Source organism: Lynx rufus, unplaced genomic scaffold (genome assembly GCF_022079265.1).
Source record: "Lynx rufus isolate CCGP_SWC_20201006 ecotype Redwood Valley unplaced genomic scaffold, mLynRuf1.p SCAF_17, whole genome shotgun sequence".
Lineage (NCBI taxonomy): Eukaryota > Metazoa > Chordata > Mammalia > Carnivora > Felidae > Lynx > Lynx rufus.
Window position 1 is genome coordinate 18,142,596 of NW_025814831.1, and position 17,660 is coordinate 18,160,255.

The 17,660-nt window shown below is 34.9% G+C and overlaps 1 pseudogene; it reads right to left on the reverse strand.

The window, feature by feature from the left end:
• Positions 1 to 6,030: 6,030 nt before the first annotated feature.
• On the reverse strand, positions 6,031 to 14,283 carry LOC124512244 (40S ribosomal protein S3a-like; annotated as a pseudogene).
• Positions 14,284 to 17,660: the final 3,377 nt, after the last annotated feature.

Here is a 17,660-nt window from a genome sequence, read left to right on the forward strand (position 1 = left end):
TACACAGTCTTCTTGCTCAGCTCTTAAGAATCCCAAGGTAATGGAGATACAGCAATTCATTAAGTGATAATAAAAAGGACTTCACAGTAAGGGAGCCAATGATGCAGTAGGTCCCCCTTTGAGTAAAGGTAGTGTCTTCAAAATCCACATGTGCACACCCATACAGGTATGCAAGCACACAACGGTGCCCTCAGGCACACATGCAAAGACGGTGTTGCAAACATTCGCTTTCACAAGCAATGACGCACATATGGAAACCCTAGGCTCCAATAAGATGGTTTTAGGGTGTGGGGTCTTCGGGAGAAAATTAAATTCATTGAAAGTGGAGCCCCCAGGGTGGAATTAGTATCTTCAGGAGAGGAAAACACATAGGCCTTTCCCGCTTCACCATACAAGAGGGCAGCTGTCTATATTGGCCCCCTGATCTTAAGCTTCCAGCCTTCACAAATGTGAGAAAATAAATGTTTGTTGTTGAAACCACCCAGCCTATGATAATTTCTTATACCACATCAAACTTCCTAAGATAAGCTGGCAGAGTTTTTTTTCTGATTTGAGCAAGAATCAACAGAAGAAAAAATAAGCAAGGGGGTATGGGTAAAGGCAGAAGCATAGGTGAACCTAAACATTTAGTCAGATAATTAGAGAATTCTTGGAAGGGACTGACAGCAGAGGGAATTTTCACAATCAAAACCATAGTTGCGCTTTCATTGTCATAGTGATTTTTAGCTGACTTTTATTCATGAAATTTCAGTTGATTGAGGAAAAAATGAATTCTATTCACACTTATAAGATGTACATATGTGTGTAAAGGTACTCGTATGCTTATCCTGAACTGAACTAATTGTTCACTGGCATGGTGGCCCTGACAGCAAATACAGGCCAGCTTCAGAGCTAATGGTGTAGTTGACAATTAAGTTGTGCTTGGTCTATCATTCAGGGTTCAAGGACTACCTGTATTTTTGCCTACTGACTTTGATTTGGTTTGTCCCAAAGCAAAGACTTACTGCAACATGGAATAATGTCTCTAGAGCCTTTCATTCGAAAAGGGTAGAGGCGCAGATGAAACCCATCATTCGCTACCACCGTGATGGATCGGAAAACTCAAGGAGTCTTCTGTGACTTTATTTTAAAAAAGTTGTACAGATGCTCACTGTGACCTACTGTTTTAATCACAGGCACTATCAGAAAACATCGTATTGATTGTCTCCTGAATTTCTAGGTAAGGAGAAAAATGCACATATACCTGCACACATACCTACATACACACAAACATATACGTATCATATTGGAATTAAACTTACTCTTTGCTAGTACTTTCTGATAGTACCTAGCAAAGATACTGGACTATTGCAGGCATTTGGTAGACAACTATAAAGTGTTTAACATGCAAAACACCAGGGAAGGCACACACCAGGACCCAACAAAACCCACCACCCACCCTACATTCTTGAATGATTATAACTCTGTAAAAACACCAGTGCCATTTTTTATTTTCCAAAATAGAGAACATGAGAAAGAAATCTTCCACTTTCAGCGCAGTGGCAATAAAATATAAAATAATCAATGGATTTGCCACAGGGCCTAGAATATGAATCACCTGGACCACTATCATTTTTTCCATTACAGAACACAAAATAATTTTCTTGGTTAAAGGCAGTTGTTACCCTATCGCCTGCTCAAATCAATATCAGCTGTATGGTTGAGAATCCTCTGGCTAAAATTATATATCAAAGATGCTTAAAGCAAGGGAGAATCATTTTTATTGTGTTTCCTTGACTTCTCTACTCTCTTTTACTTTATAAATAACAGCCAAGACACTGGGATTTTCCTCAAAGCTTCATCCCTGAGACAATTGTTAAGTGTGGTTCATGATCTCATATTATTGTTCAAAAATATTGGCCTTTAAAAAAAGATCATCATTTCTGTACAACTCAGTCACCTATTCTGAGATGAAAATACAAAAGAGAAATATACAATTTAAGTGAATTTTTCTTGGTTAGTGAAATAAAATTTCAGGAAAGTTATTAAGAAGTTACTCCAGGTTTACTTACTTGAAAATTATTTGATCAATAGTAAATATGATATCCATGGAGTTACATTTATATTTCTGATTTATAAATATTTTAAAAATACAAAGGAGATCACTACTTCTCAAAAAAAAGTAATTCTAATTTAAAAGAAAATTAAGTTGATAGAGCTAGAGTGACACCAAATATTGTTAGGTCATTCCCTCAGGATGAAAGAACAAAAAGCTAAAAGACATATGCAGATTTATTTTTACTAGTCATCAGTAGGGATCATTAAGAACATGTGTAGATGACATTAATTACCTCAAATAAATAGGAGAAAGAAGAAATCTTACCGACTAGTTTACAAAACTCTTTTTCCAGAACTTTCAAATGTGGAGAACATCATCAGAGACATGAACATACCAATTCTTTTATTGCATTTTATTTCCACAACAAAGGAAGTGGTTTTACCAGTGCTAAACATTACTCAGGAATTTTTCATTTGCTTATAAATAGCTCTAAATCATAATGTGCTAATGCGTATATTGTTTTTACAAGTGTTTGTTAGCCAGATACACGTCACACGCCAGTATCTATGATAGCTGCAGGTTACATTAGATTGCCAAGAGCCAATACAAACCTTTCCAGGATGAACATACTCCTGATTTATATGTCTTTATTTCTCTCACTAAGTTTTGGTGACTTTGATTGTATATATGAACAACTGAGAGAGAGAGAGAGAGAGAGAGAGAGAGAGAAACAGGGAGCAAGAGAGACAGAGGGAGAGATAATAAGGGAGGTAGGGTTGATAGAGAAAGAATGTATATGGTTTGAGTCTATGGGAGGTAGAAAATTTCTTCTCACCAATTCTTAACCCAACTTAAGTGGTGGAATAATTAATAAATTAAAAAATAAAAAGTAAATAAAATTCTAATATTAGCTCAGGCAAATATTATGTCTTCAATAATGTAATCAAATAATATTTATGTGAGGTTTACCAGGTAACATGATGGAATGAGTTGGCATGCTCTGACTAACTCTATCCCAACTCTACCACAAACACTTACTAGCACAAATAAAATAAACCAATAATAATTGAGATAAAATAGAAGAAAAAATAGGAGTTGGAAGAGAAGTGGAAAGAGAAGAACAAAAAGGAAGAGATAGAGAATATCTAATGCTTAAAATGAAAAAAATAAATAAATGAAACCTGGACTCATCAGTAAATACTTCTGTTTTGGTCTTACTAAAGGCACTAGCCGGGGCTGGATTTTAGCACCCTTAGTGACATAAAAAAAGAAGAGATTGAGCTCTCAGGGAGTTAGGAAGTTGGAATTCAATTTATATCATACATCCAGATTATGCATGTAGTTCCAATAAGATGCAAGAAAGTACATCTAAAAATACCACTAGAGGATCAGAGAGTTTGCTAACTAACTGAAGACCTGTGTGAAATTCTGTACTGGGTTGAGGGAGGAGGGTATGTGTTAGTTGTTTCATGAGATTGAAAAACTAAGCACACATGCCTGTCAATGGTGTCTGAATTTATATAGTCTGTGTGGGCAGGACTTAAACAAAAATGAATGGGGCACCTGGGTGGCTCAGTCAGTTAAGTGTCTGACTCTTGGTTTTGGTTGAGGTCATGGTTTCATGGTTCGGGAGTTGAAGCCCGGCATCAGGCTCTGTGCTGACAGCATGTAGCCTGCTTGGGATTCTCTTTCTTCCTGTCTCTCTCTATGGCCCTACTCTGCTTGTGCTTTCTCTTTCTCTCTCAAAATAAATAAATAAACTTTAATAAATAAATTAATTAATTAATTAATTAATTAATTAAAGAGAAAGAAATAAAGCCAGAACAAAACTTTTGATATTCTTTTGATCTAGGAAGAAGCAATATACATTGTCTAAGATCATGGAAGGCAGATGACAAGATGACATTACATGGGTAGATGTAACCACCATGAAAGAAAGCAAAGTGGGCAGAAGATGAGCCTACAATTAAAGACAGACAGAAAGGCAGAGAGAAAGGCAGAGAGAAAGGCAGAAAAAAAGAAAGAAAGAAAGAAAGAAAGAAAGAAGAAAAGAAAAAAAGAAAGAAAGGAATGAAGGAAGGAAGAAGAAAGGATGGAAGGAAGGAAGGTAGGAAGAAAGAAGGAAAGGAAGGAAGGAAGAGATAGAAAAAGGAAGAAAGAGAGAAAGAAAAATTTTAAATGAGGATCATCAGAATATTAAATAGAAAAATCTGTTCCCCAAGGACTATAAATAAAAGTCATAAAATTTGAAATATATGTTACAGTAGTATGTTTTAAATTATTATGAACAAATAGTATACATATGAAAAGAAATGAAATGTAATTTCTATAAAGTCTTTATTATCAAAAATTCAATGAATGGTTAAAATAGCATATCACGTATAAATCTGAGGACAAAATTAGTTAACTAGAGCTATATTTGTCTAAATATTTGTATGGACAGCACAGTTAAAAACAGATGTACTATATGAGAAAATGTTTCAAAAACAGACCTGAAAGATACATTGCATGATGCAAAATATGTCTTATAGGAATATCAAAATGATAAAGAAAATGGCAATGAATCAGTAGTCAAAGCAATGTACAAAGATGAGATTTTAAGAGATGATGAATCTCACAACCTGAGATTAAATCAAAATACCAATTCAAGGACTACACCAAAAGCAAATCTTCGTCTGAACACTTTGGAATAGAATTAAAAAATACAACTAAAAAGAAAATCGTAAATCACACCAAAGAGAAAAGTAGATGATAACTAAACTACACCAGTTGTTTTTCAGAAAAAAAAAAAAAATGAGTTCAAGAGTTTAGTTATTTTAAACCTAACTAAAATTTAGTTTTGCTATTATAATTCATAGTTAAAAAGTGTCCTAAACTCTCGACCTCAGAAAGAGGGAAATAAATCCAGAAGGAAGGAAAGAATCTGAAAAGCAGTTAAAATTAGTAAACAGTAATAAACATAAGTAACTATCGACAGTGATGTGCATAATAAAAATGATGATTAATTTTGGGCGGATAAATACTAAAGAGCAACTAAAATACTAAACAATGATGAAATGGATGATGTTAAGGAGTGATAATATTTAAAATATTCCTTAAAAAATAAAATATTCTTAAAAACTCCTTTCTAGATAAACTTAATCATGAAATTGTTTTTATTTTTTTTCAAGTGATTTTGTTAAAGATTTAATTGTAACCAATAAAATAAAAATAGCATATGTAACACATAACTCTTTAGATATAAAATTTTAATAAAGAAAATGTGAAAAATGTGAGTAGTCAATTGACTTAAAGAAATGTCAGTAATAAAAAAAAAAAAGAAAATTGAAAATACTTGGTCCAAAAATCAAAAAACAAAAATATATAGGTAGAACGACATTCAATGATTAAAATAATTTTTAATGGCATAAGACTCCAATTGTATTACTTTTTTAAACTTTTAAGAAATAAGTAATTTTCTTGGTATTTACTAAGTAAGTATCTCACACAGGTAAAAAGAATAAAGACTTTCAGCTCATTTTAACCCCACTTTTGGTATTACTGGATTCAATTTGCTAATATTTTAATTAGATTTGTGAAATAATACCTATTAGAGAAATTGATCTGTAGTTTTTCTTTTAATGTCCTTGATAGGGTTTGATATAAAGATTATCCTCACTTCAAAAAAAAAAAAGGATCTAAGAATGATTTTATCTTTATTAAATAGAAGATTTTGTATTTTTCCCTTTCTTAAATATTTTGAAAGATTTGCTAGTGAAATCATCTAAATTGGGAGATTATTGTGAGATTATTAAAATAATGAACGTAATGTTCTGAAAAGAAAAAAATGCTATTGAGATATGTCTATTTCTCCTTTAGTAGTACTGTTAAGTTATATTTTCCTGAAATTGCATCATCTAAATTGTCAGATTAATATACAGTTTCAATTTTATTTGTTTATTTATTTATTTGTTTATTTATTTTCACCAATAGGATTTTTTTATCTGTCACCATTAAATGTTTGAATTTCCCACAGATTCTTGGGCTGGTGGCTCAGACCCATCAGCTTGTTCAGTTTTAGCAATGGTCTCATCTCTAGTCGCTTTTCCAGAACTACTACCTTTACCAGAAAGGTCCATACACTTTCCCAGTTCAAACCTGGGCTTCTTCAGCATTTTTACTTTTCTAGCAAAGATATCATGGAGTGGATAAGTAGATTTATAAGCTTTTCCTATGTCTCTTTTTGATGCTGTCTGATGCTGATTGACTTTTTTTTAAGTCATTTGCACCTCTCAGGTCATGATATGCATTATCTTTTTTCGAAATTTGGTGGACCAGTTGGAACTGAGCATAAGAAGTCTTCCAAATCTGATTGTTGCATTTTGTTAGTAAAATCAACACAAAATACACAAGGCAAATAACCATCAGTAGTCTTAACATCAACATGAGCTTTAATCATGGTCTACCATTTTTGACCATGGAACACGTTTTGTCAGGGTTAAAACGCATGCCATGAAAATTAGTCAGACAGTTTTTGCCCTGTACATCCTCAGCAATTTGCTTGATTTTTCTAAGTGTAACTTCATCATTCTGCAGATCAACAAGGCTCACCTCCAAAACACTACCATTGAGGCCATCAGATGCAATTTTGCTTCCTTGAGCTCTTACGACTTGTGTTTTTCCAATATTTCTTACATTGAACATAGCTGGTGCTTTCACATCATACCAATCTTTCTTAGAAAATGGATCAACTACTTTCTTCTGGGCTCCCTTTTGCCACCTTTCATTAGGCCCTCGCTCTGGTGGAACATATATTCTTTACATTTCTAATGTCTTTAACATCTGAATATCTGTAAGCTCTATCTTTAGTATCTAATATATTTTTAAAGTTTATTTATTTATTTTGACAGAGATAAAGAGACAAAGAGCACATGCACAAGCAGGGGAGAGGCAGAGAGAAGAGAGAGAGAATCCCAAGCAGGCTCCACACTGTCAGTGCAGAGCCAGACATGGGGCTTGATTCCACGACCCTGGGATCATGACCTGAGTCGCAATGAAGAATCATATGCTTAACCAACTGTGCCAGCCAAGCATAATATCTTTCTCATATCTTTTCTGATAGTATAGATTTATCACTTTCCCCCCTTAATTAGTCTTACTAAATTCTTATTTATTTTGTTATGTTTTCCAAAAATTAAATTTTACTTTATTGGTTTCCTTTACAAATAGAGGGAAAGATGCTTACTTTATAATTTAATACATTTTCTTTTATATTTACTTTTTCTTCTATTTTCTTTGACCATCTTAACTTCAAGCTGGTGTAGTCTGCCTTTCACCCTCTCTCCCAAATACTTCACAAAAATAAGTGTTGTCAAATTTAGCAAGACCACCACATTCCTATCTCCATATGAATTTTTTTTTAAGAATGTTGGAAATAGGTTGTTGATCATCATGTCACAATTAAATATATAATATAGTGACTTAGAATATAGCCTCTGGAGGCAAAATTTCTGGGGTTGAATTCTTGCTCTGCTGTATGACCTTACGTAAATTGCTTTACCTCTCTGTGTATAGTTTTCTTTATCATTAAAATAAATATTCCAAACGTAATATGGGATTGAGTTGATACATGTAAAATTCTTAAAACAAGCCTGGTACATATTTAAATTCTTAATGTATGTTTGCTATCATTATTATATCCTCGTGTTTGTTTTCATCTAAGCAGTTGTGAAAATTACAGTGCATATCCATTTCCAAAGCTTGGTCACTCTCAACAGGTGGTTTTCAAACTTTCATTTATGTCTGAATCATCTGGGTTGATGTCTAATATGTTTTGGGTCCTAAGCAAAATATTTTAATTTAATAACTCTGGATAAGATTCAAAAATCATTTTTCCAATAATTACTCCAAAGTTCTCGTGTAGGTGGTTTACAGACTACATTTTAAAATCCTTGCTGATGATGATTATCTCCTTGACCAAAACGTAGCCAGATTTTTTTCAACTATGCCTCCATCTTGGCCTATAAAGACCTGAACAAACATTACTATAGTTTGTAACAGCTCAAGTCAGTACCCTTAGGATGTCTCTAGACCCTCTTCAAGTACCTGCTTGAGCAAACTCAAGGCTGCCAAAAGAGTTTACTCTGTTGCTGCCAATGTCTGAGGATAGGGCCCCTTGTTTCCCAGTCTCTGTGCAAAGGGAGAGGCTTACATTTGGTAAGTGCCAGTTAGAAAACCCAGATGGGTTTCACTTGGACCACCTCCCTCTGCTTTTTGTGAGTTTTCACTTCCCTGACTGCTGGAGCCCCTGAAGTTTCCACTCCCTCCTCTCTATTCTCTTTTCAAACATCCCATCTCCTCTGAACAAAGAATGGAGCTCAGCACTTGCCCCTACAATCCGTAGTTACTGAATAAAATCTGTTCTCCTTGAAATTAACGTATGGTGGTGTTTATCTTTGACACTGTCCTACAATTAGCATTACTTTAATGTAATTTTGAAATAAATCGAATGATGTAAGACTCTCAAATTTTATGCTTTTCTTTTTGTTTGGTCCTGCTACTAGGTAACTATGTGCTTTATAAACCTCCCTGGTGGGGCGCCTGGGTGGCTCAGTAGGTTTAACGTGGGACTCTTGATTTTGGCTCAGATCATGATCTCTTGGTTTTGTGAGTTGAAGCCATGCGTTAGGCTCTACATTGACAGCATGGAGACTGCTTGGGATTCTCTCCCTCTCTCCCTCTATGGCTACCCCTCCCCCCACTCACTCTCTGTCTCTCTTAAAATAAATAAATAAACCTAAAGAATAAAATAAACCAACCAGGTGATTGTTACTGGACAAAACATTTAAACCCATAAAATCTAATTGTGGCCTTGTTCTTTTTTTACCATTAATGTGAAGAGTTTAATTTTGAACTCATTTTTGTTCAATTTATCTATAAGCCCATCCTTATACCAGGACCATGCTGCCTTGCTTCGTGTAGATTTATAGCAAGTTTTGAAATTGGAAAATGTTAAGTGTTTGACATTATTCTCCCGTCAAGTAGTTTTGGCTACTCTGGGTCCCTTGCATTACCCTATAAACATTAAAATATTTTTTAAAGTTTTTATTTATTTTTGAGACAGAGAGAGACAGAGCATGAGCAGGGGAGGGGCAGAGAGAGAGGGAGACACAGAATCTGAAGCAGGCTCCAGGCTCCGAGCTGTCAGCACAGAGCCCGACGCGGGGCTTGAACTCACGAATTGTGAGATCATGACCTGAGCCGAAGGCAGACACTCAACCGACTGAGCCACCCAGGCACCCCTCCCTATAAACTTTAAAAACAACTTGTCAATTTCCACCAACAAAAAGGCCTGCTGGGGTTTTGAAAGTGAGTTAATTATATCTATAGATCGATTCGTGACAAATTGCCATCTTAAGACATTTAGTCTTCAATGATTCATGGACATGGAATGCCTCTCCATTTATTTAAATCTTCCTTCTCGCAGAGGCATTTTGTAATTTTCAGAACACAAGTCTTGTACTGCTTTTGTTAACGTTACTTCTAAATATTTTATTCATTTTTCATGCAATTGTGAATGGAATTGTTTGTCTTATTTCATTTGCAAATGTTCACTGCTAGTACAGAAATTTAATTAATGTTTCTATATTGATGTTAAATCCTGTGATCCTGATACTGACATTATTTTAAAGCTTTAGTCGTTTTTTGTGATTTATTTGGATTTTCTACATACAGAATCAGGTCATCTGTAAATAAAAAAATCTTATCTCTTTCTTTCCAATTTAGATACCATTTATTTATTTATCATTTTGTTCTGTTTTTCTGTTTTATTTCACTACCTATACACCTTCAATGCATGCAGTGTTGAATAAAAGTGTTGAGAGCAGGCATCCTTGCTTTTTTCCTGATCTTAAGAGGGAAGCATTTGGTATTTTACCATTTTAAACTAAAATTTTCACTTTAGCAGTGAAACACCAAATGCTTCCCCCTAAAATCAGGAAAAAGCTATAGCTTTTTTAGCTATAGGACTTTTATAGATACTCTTTATCAGTTTTAGGAAGTTCTCTTCTATTCCTAACTTGTTGAAAATCACCATCCACGGATAAAAGATTTTTCAAAATGTATTTGTGCATTTATCAATATGATCATGAGGTTTGGTACTTTAGTTTATTAATATGGTGCATTACATTAGTTGATTTTGGGATATTTATACCAACCTTCCATTCCTGAGATAAACCTCATGTGGGCATGGCGTGCATATACCATCATTTTTGTGTGTGTGGCTGGATTTATTTGCTAATGTGTTCCTGAGGATTTTTACATCCATATTCATGAGATCTATTGGCTAGTACTTTTTTCCCCTATTGATGTCTTTTGATTTTCCTCTCTGGTAGGATTACGATAGCAGTTGCCTCACAAAATGAATTAGGAAAGTATTCCCTCCCTCCTGCTCTACTTTTTCTAAAGAAAATTTTCCATTTCTGTTACTTCTTTCTTTTTCTGGATGAGTTCAGGAGGCATGGTGATTACTTGCTTCATATAATGATTGATTAAATCACCAGTGTAGACATGGGAGCCTGGCCTTAGTGAGAAGATTTTTACTCACTAATTTAATTTCTTCATTTGTTACACATCTATTCACATATTCTTTTCTTATTTTTTTTCTTGTTGTTGTTCAGATTTATCCACATTGTCCAATTTGTTGGCAAAATGTTATTCATAACATTCCCTCTGATCTTTTTAATTTCTGTAAAATCAGTAGTGATAGCCACCCTTTTATTCCTAGTTTTGTTAATTTGTCTATTGTCTTATTTTCTTGCCAACTCTAAAAACTTTTTGACAGGTTTGTTGATTTCTTTCAATAAAATTTTGGGGATTCACTTTTATGTTATTTTTTTGTATTTGGTATCATTTATTTCTTTTCTAATCTTATTTCCTTCTTTTTGTTTGTGTTGGGCTTAATTTGTTCTTTTATTTTCTAGCTTTGTCAAATGAACTCACAGGTTATTGCTCTGAAATATTCCTTTTCTAATGTAGGCATCTCTGTTATAAACTTTTATGTAAGCCCTGTTTTAGATACATGCCGTTAATGTTTATATATCGTGTTTTCATTTTGTTCAACTCAAAATATCTTCTGATTTCCTTTGTGATTTATTCTTGAATTCATTGTTTGTTTAGAAGTATGCTAGTTAAATTCCAAATATTTTTGAATTTCTCAAGTTCTCCTTTTTTTGATTTCTAATGTAATTCCATGGGGATCAAAGAACATATGTTGTAGGAATCCAATTATTCTAAATTTATTGAGAATTCCTATGACCCAGAACTTAGCCTTTCCTGGAGAATGTTCCATGTACTTTTTTTTCTGCTGCTATTGGATAGTGTGTTCTATAAATGTCCATTTGCTCATCTTCATCAGTAATGTCTTTTATGGTCTTATGTCTCGAGTCCTTAAGAGTCTTGCTGATTTTCACTCTAGCTGAGCAGGCTATTGTTGGGAGTAGGGCATTGAATTCTCCAAATAATTTTGTTAAATTTCTTATTTCTCCTATACATTGTGTAAATCTGCTTCATGTATTTTTTAATCTTTTTTCAGGTGCATGTGTGTTTGTAATTAACATACCTCCCAAGTGAATTGATGTTTTATAATTAGAAAGTGTCCATATTATATCTAAAAACAAATTTTTCCTAATGTCTTTTTTTTTTAATATTTATTCATGTTTGAGAGGCAGAGAGAGGCAGAGTGTGAGTGGAGGAGGGGCAAAGAGAAAGAGAGACAGAATCTGAAGCAAGCTCTGGGCTCTGAGCTGTCAGCACAGAGCTCGATGTGGGAATCCAACTCACCGATGGTGAGATTATGACCTGAGCTGAAGTCCGACAGTTAACTGACTGAGCCTCCCAGATGCCCCTGATTAGTTTTTAATCCATACATGCTTGCTACCATTATTGACATGGCTGGATTTATATTTACTATTTTGCTATTTGTTTCCTGTATGTTTCACCTTCTCTCCATCTCTCTCTCTCTCTTTCTCCCTCTCTCTTTCTGTCTCTCTCTTTTACTTCCTTTCTTGGTGTTATGTAGATAATTAATGTTCCATTTAAATTCTTTTCTCAAATTATTTTCTGTATTTTTTTTTTCTTAGCTGTTGCTCTAGGAGTTACAGTATACTTCTTAATGGGTCAAAAATTCTAGTTTCTTTACATATCTCATCCTGTTTTGTTAGCAGCTGGACTTTAAAAAAATTTTTTTTAGTGTTTATTTATTTTTGAGGGGGGGGGAGGGGCAGAGAGAGAGGGAGATACAGAATCTGAAACAGGTTCCAGGCTCTGAGCTGTCAGCACAGAGCCCAACCAGGGCTCGAACTCATGGACCATGAGATCATGACCTGATCCAAATTCAGACGCTCAACCGACTGAGCCACCCAGGAACCCCAAAAGCTGGACTTGTAGAATTACACTGCAGTAATATTGCAATAACTCTAGACTCTGAGTCCCATCAAGATTGATATTTTCTCCTGTTTTCATGTTTGTTTATTTGGACTAATTTGTGGCCATGTCTCTGCTCAGTTTCTTGTTTCTGTTTTTGTCTTCTTTAATTCTTGTTTTTATTTTCAAGGTCAGCTTCTTTGATGTAGCTTTTGGGTCAACATAGCTTAGTTTTCATCCAGTGCTTGTTCAGAGGTTACGCTCACACACTTTGAAAGAGTAGAACTCTCATATTTTGCCCATAGATCTCTTAAAATTCAGTAGCTCATTAGGGCTCCTCTGCTCTCTTCTAAGTTTGCACACAGTGTTGTGCACGCAGCCTTTCTGGCAGTGAGCCTCCTAGTCCTGAGGCCATGGCTTGCACTCCTAGGTAGAATGTCTGGATGACAGAGCTGGGATGGGTAAGAAAAACGCGGCCCCGGACTAAACTCCCACAATCCCTCAAGGTGTTGATGGACGCTCAGTTGAGATCCTCAAAGTCATGTTTCTCATTTGTTGTATGCTTTTGGTCAATTTCCAGAGCCCTTAAATGGTTATTTTTGACAATTTGTCCAGTTTTTATCATTGCCTTTTGGAGAGAGATTTTGTCATTTTCTTCAATTTGCTGTTCCAAAAGCCTCACGTTGTTCTTTTAAAGCTACTTTAGATTAAGTTGGGATTTTTTTTCCTCTGATTTTTTTCTTGGAATGAAATACAAGTATTTAAAATTTCTCAATTATATTTGAATCCCAATTGTTATCTACATTGAGGATGACAACGGTGTTTTTTCTTATAATAAAATATATTTAATTTAATCAAATAAAAATATATTTATGGTTTTTTTCTCAAGTACCTTATGTATAGAAACATATCTAAACCCCTTTGACCTAATTTCAAGATGTCTTTACAAATTTATTTTTTTCTGTAAAGGTTCATTTTCCTCTGATAAAAATTGTACAGAGGTGTTTTATATAAACAATATATACAAGAAAATGTTTGTCATACTATTTGAAGTATTCTCAAAATTGGAATATTAAGACAGATCGCACAATTCTTAGATGAAAACTGGAAAACATTCACCAGGCTTTTTAATTTTCTGGTGAAATTTCTATCTTAGAAAAATGCCATATGGAGCTGGGGAAAAGTGTGCCTTTAATAATCAAATGCATTAATCAAACATTAATTTTTGCTAACGTGAGTAGAGAGATCGTATTATGAATCTATGGCATATGTTTGATTATACAAACAGGAGTGCAGCACAGTTCTGTCTGAAACTCTATGATTTGTTGACTAAAAGAGAAATTCTCATCATAAAAATCTCAGGAAGTCTTGTAGCTACTTAATAAAGATTGATGTCACCTTGATGTGGGTGGTGTCACTAAAGCTGATTTATACTATCAATTCTTTCTCAACTTTATTTTTTCTTAAGTAGATTCCTGTACTGTTGTTAGCATATGTAACATTCAGTCTTGTAAGAATTAGAAGCTGGAATGGTTTCAATAAATGGCTAAGAATTTTACAACTAATAATACTGTTCAAGTTCACTTTTCAAGTTCAATTATGAAGTTATTCAGTCACCCAGTTATTCAGCCATCCAGTTCTTCATGCCATTATTTGATTATGTATAACTTTAAAAAGGATAAATTGAATAAAATTTTATATTTAAATTTAAATATTGAAATACCTGGTACATTTCAAGGCACATAAAATAGGCTGAATCATTCTGGAAGACATTTTGTCCCTAAATCTCTGTAAGCCTTTTGAGCTTTTCAGAGACCAGCTTCTTCCTCACCTCCTTTAGCCATGCTCAATCTAAGACTGTCTTTCCGTATTGAAACATGCCAGCTTTTATATCATCTCCAGCAGACTTCCTTTTATTTATTAATGTATTTATGTATATCTTTATTTATGTATTTATTTATTTAAAGTTCATTTATTTCGAGAGAGAGAGAGACAGAGAGAGAGAGACAGAGAGAATCCCAAGGAGGCTCAGTGCTTTCAGCTCAGTGCCTGACACAGGCTCAATCTCAGAAATGGTAAGATCATGACCTGAGCCTAAATCAAGAATCAGACGCTTAGCTGACTAAGCCACCTAGCCACTCTTCCAGTAGATATCTTTTTTTAAAATTTTTAATGTTTGTTTATTTTTAAGAGAGAGACAGACAGAGTGCGAGCAGGGGAGGGGCAGAGAGAGAGAGGGAGACACAGAATCCGAAGCAGACTCCAGGCTTTGAGCTGTCAGCACAGAGCCCAATGCAGGGCTCAAATTCAGGAACCACGAGACCATGACCTGAGCCAAAGTCGGATGCTTAACCAAATGAGCCACCCACGTGCTCCCCTTCCAGTAGACTTCTCAACTAACCTGTCAGTATTGTGAATAACAGTTCACAGTTGTTTTAGAAATGAGAATTTCAGCCTCAAAATTTATTTATTCAAGGATGAAACTGGTTAATGGGACTTCTTATGTAAAGTATAATTTTAGATTCTTTCACATATTAGGTTCATTTTTTCTCATCTCCTTCCCTGAAATAGATTCTCTACTCTTAGTGCAGAAACTGAGAGACAAGAAGTAAGCTATCTGAGGTCTGATAAATTTTCTAATTCATGCTTATCTGATTGCCAAACTCACATTCTAAGTTCGTGTTGCATAATAAGTATTAGCTGAGTACTTATTACGCCCAAGTTTGTATACCAGGCTTTTTAGGTTTCTTTGTAGAGATTTCTTACTCAAATCTCTTACTCAGTAAGAAACAAAAGTTCAGATAAAAAATGATTTGAACCTGTTTTTCTGCTTATTCCAACATCACACATTTATAAAACATTCTCTGGAGCCTTATTGCTTCCCAGAAAAATACATACCAAATACAGACCTATCATTACTCAGAAAAAATGAATCCAGCTTGTTTCCCTTAAGTACTGAGTGTGGGCAGTGACGTACCAGCTTCACGAGATTTTATTCTAGCACTTAGATTACAACGATGGTAACAATTTTTTCATAGTTTTTCTGTATATGGGTAGAACTCTGGGCATTCGTCCTGGATTTAAAATTTACTAGAATTTCTATTTTTATGCTTAGTAAAAAAATCACCTTAAAATAAATCCGCTTCCATTTTGAATAACAAAGCCAAAGACTTATATTCCAGCTTTACAATAAAATGTGGATTTCCCTTTAACATCTTGCATTTCAAAAAGCTGAATAAGATGACACTTAGAAAGACATTCCAGCCAGCTAATTAGTTCATGGGGGAAAGTTCAACACTAGAACACTCTTTGGATGTACTGTATTTTTATTTGATTATGACCAGGATTCATTTTCATTTAATTTGCCAATATGCCTCTCAGTGTTTTATTCTTAGGTAAACAAGTGACTGTAGACATGTTGAGTCAATTACTCCTATTTTGTTCCTAAATTGGCATTAATATAGTAGCCGGATGGAAATGGTCTCATGCTTGCTGACACATTATTAATGACCAGTGAGGCAAAAAATATTGCCGTAGCTATATTTATTTGTTTCTACGCTTGAGACCGATGGGCTTGATCAGTCTCATGTTGCATGTTGTTTTTCCTTTTTGGAACCCACTGTCAGCATCCTTTTACTGATAGCAAAGTCAGCTTCACATCTCCCAGCTCTATTGGAGGCTGAGTCAGGGCACAGATAAAACACTTTTTAATGCCTTTGCTCCCGTTTCGGATTTCCACTAACAATGCTTCATACTTTGGGACAACATTCTAACTACGGCACACTGTAACTTTTTTTTTTTTTTTTGATGGGATATATTCCATCAACAGGCCATATCACATCTTCATGAAACTTAATGGTCAAGTACCTGATGATCACCTAAAATAGCCTTAAAAGCTTAAGACTAAAATTTCAGTATTGAAGTTAAGACTCAAGCTCTATGGCTATAAGATCTGAGATTTAGTCACAACTGTTCCACTTCATCAATGAGTTAACTTGGGCACATTACTGAATCAATTAGACACATTGCTTAAACTTTATCTAAGATTTTTCGTCTCTAAAATGAGGGTGGTTGAGTACCAAATGAGATGTCAGTCTATATCATCAAATCAAGCTGCATGTTCCCTCTACTTGAACCTAATCCTTTGCTTACAGTAATCAGAATCTTATCTGGTTCTCAGCTTCAAGCTCTTACTACAACAAATCGCCCCTTTACTCAAGTAGCATTTGGAGTCTATGCCTCATTTTCACATATTTTCCTCCTGGGAGTGTGATCCTATGTTGCCTCCCCTGTATTACTAAAGATTCCAGTTCTGGGTGCTGTTCCTAACAGTGTTGCATGCAAATCAGTGTTGCTGAGTGTGCTACCTAGGGCAGCCCCCACCTCTGTTTAGATCCTCCCAAGTCTTTCACAACCACCATCTACCTATTCATGTATATTTATTATCATCTATATTTATTACTGGCTTTGTGGATCCTTAAAAGCAGAATGTACATTTCAAGACACTTACCAATTAAAGCATCTATTGTCAATCCTTTCTTTTTTTTTATATTAAATATAATTTATTGTCAAATTGGTTTCCATACAACACCCAGTGCTCATCCCAACGGGTGCCCTCCTCGACGCCCATCACCCACTTTCCCCTCCCTCCCACCCCCCCATCAACCCTCAGTTTATTCTGTTTTTAACAGTGTCTTATGGTTTGCCTCCTTCCCTCTCTGTAACTTTATTTTTCCCCCTTCCCCTCCCCCATGGTCTTCTGTTAAGTTTCTCAGGATCCACATACGAGTGAAAACATATGGTATCTGTCTTTCTCTGACTGACTTATTTCACTCAGCATAATACCCTCCAGTTCCATCCACGTTGCTACAAATGGCCAGATTTCATTCTCATTGCCAAGTAGTATTCCCTTGTATATATAAACCACATCTTTATCCATTTGTCAGCTGATGGACATTTAGGCTCTTTCCATAATTTGGCTATTGTTGAAAGCGCTGCTATAAACATTGGGGTACAAGTGCCCCTGTGTCTCAGTACTCCTGTATCCCTTGGGTAAATTCCTAGCAGCGCTATTGTTGGGTCAATCATTTCTAATACATGTTCAGGTTTAAAACCCCAGCACTGTTTTAAATGACTTATAAAGGTATTGTCTCATGTGAGTCTGTGAAGTGTCCCCATTTTTATTTATTATCCCCATTTTTCAGATAGGAACGCTGAATCA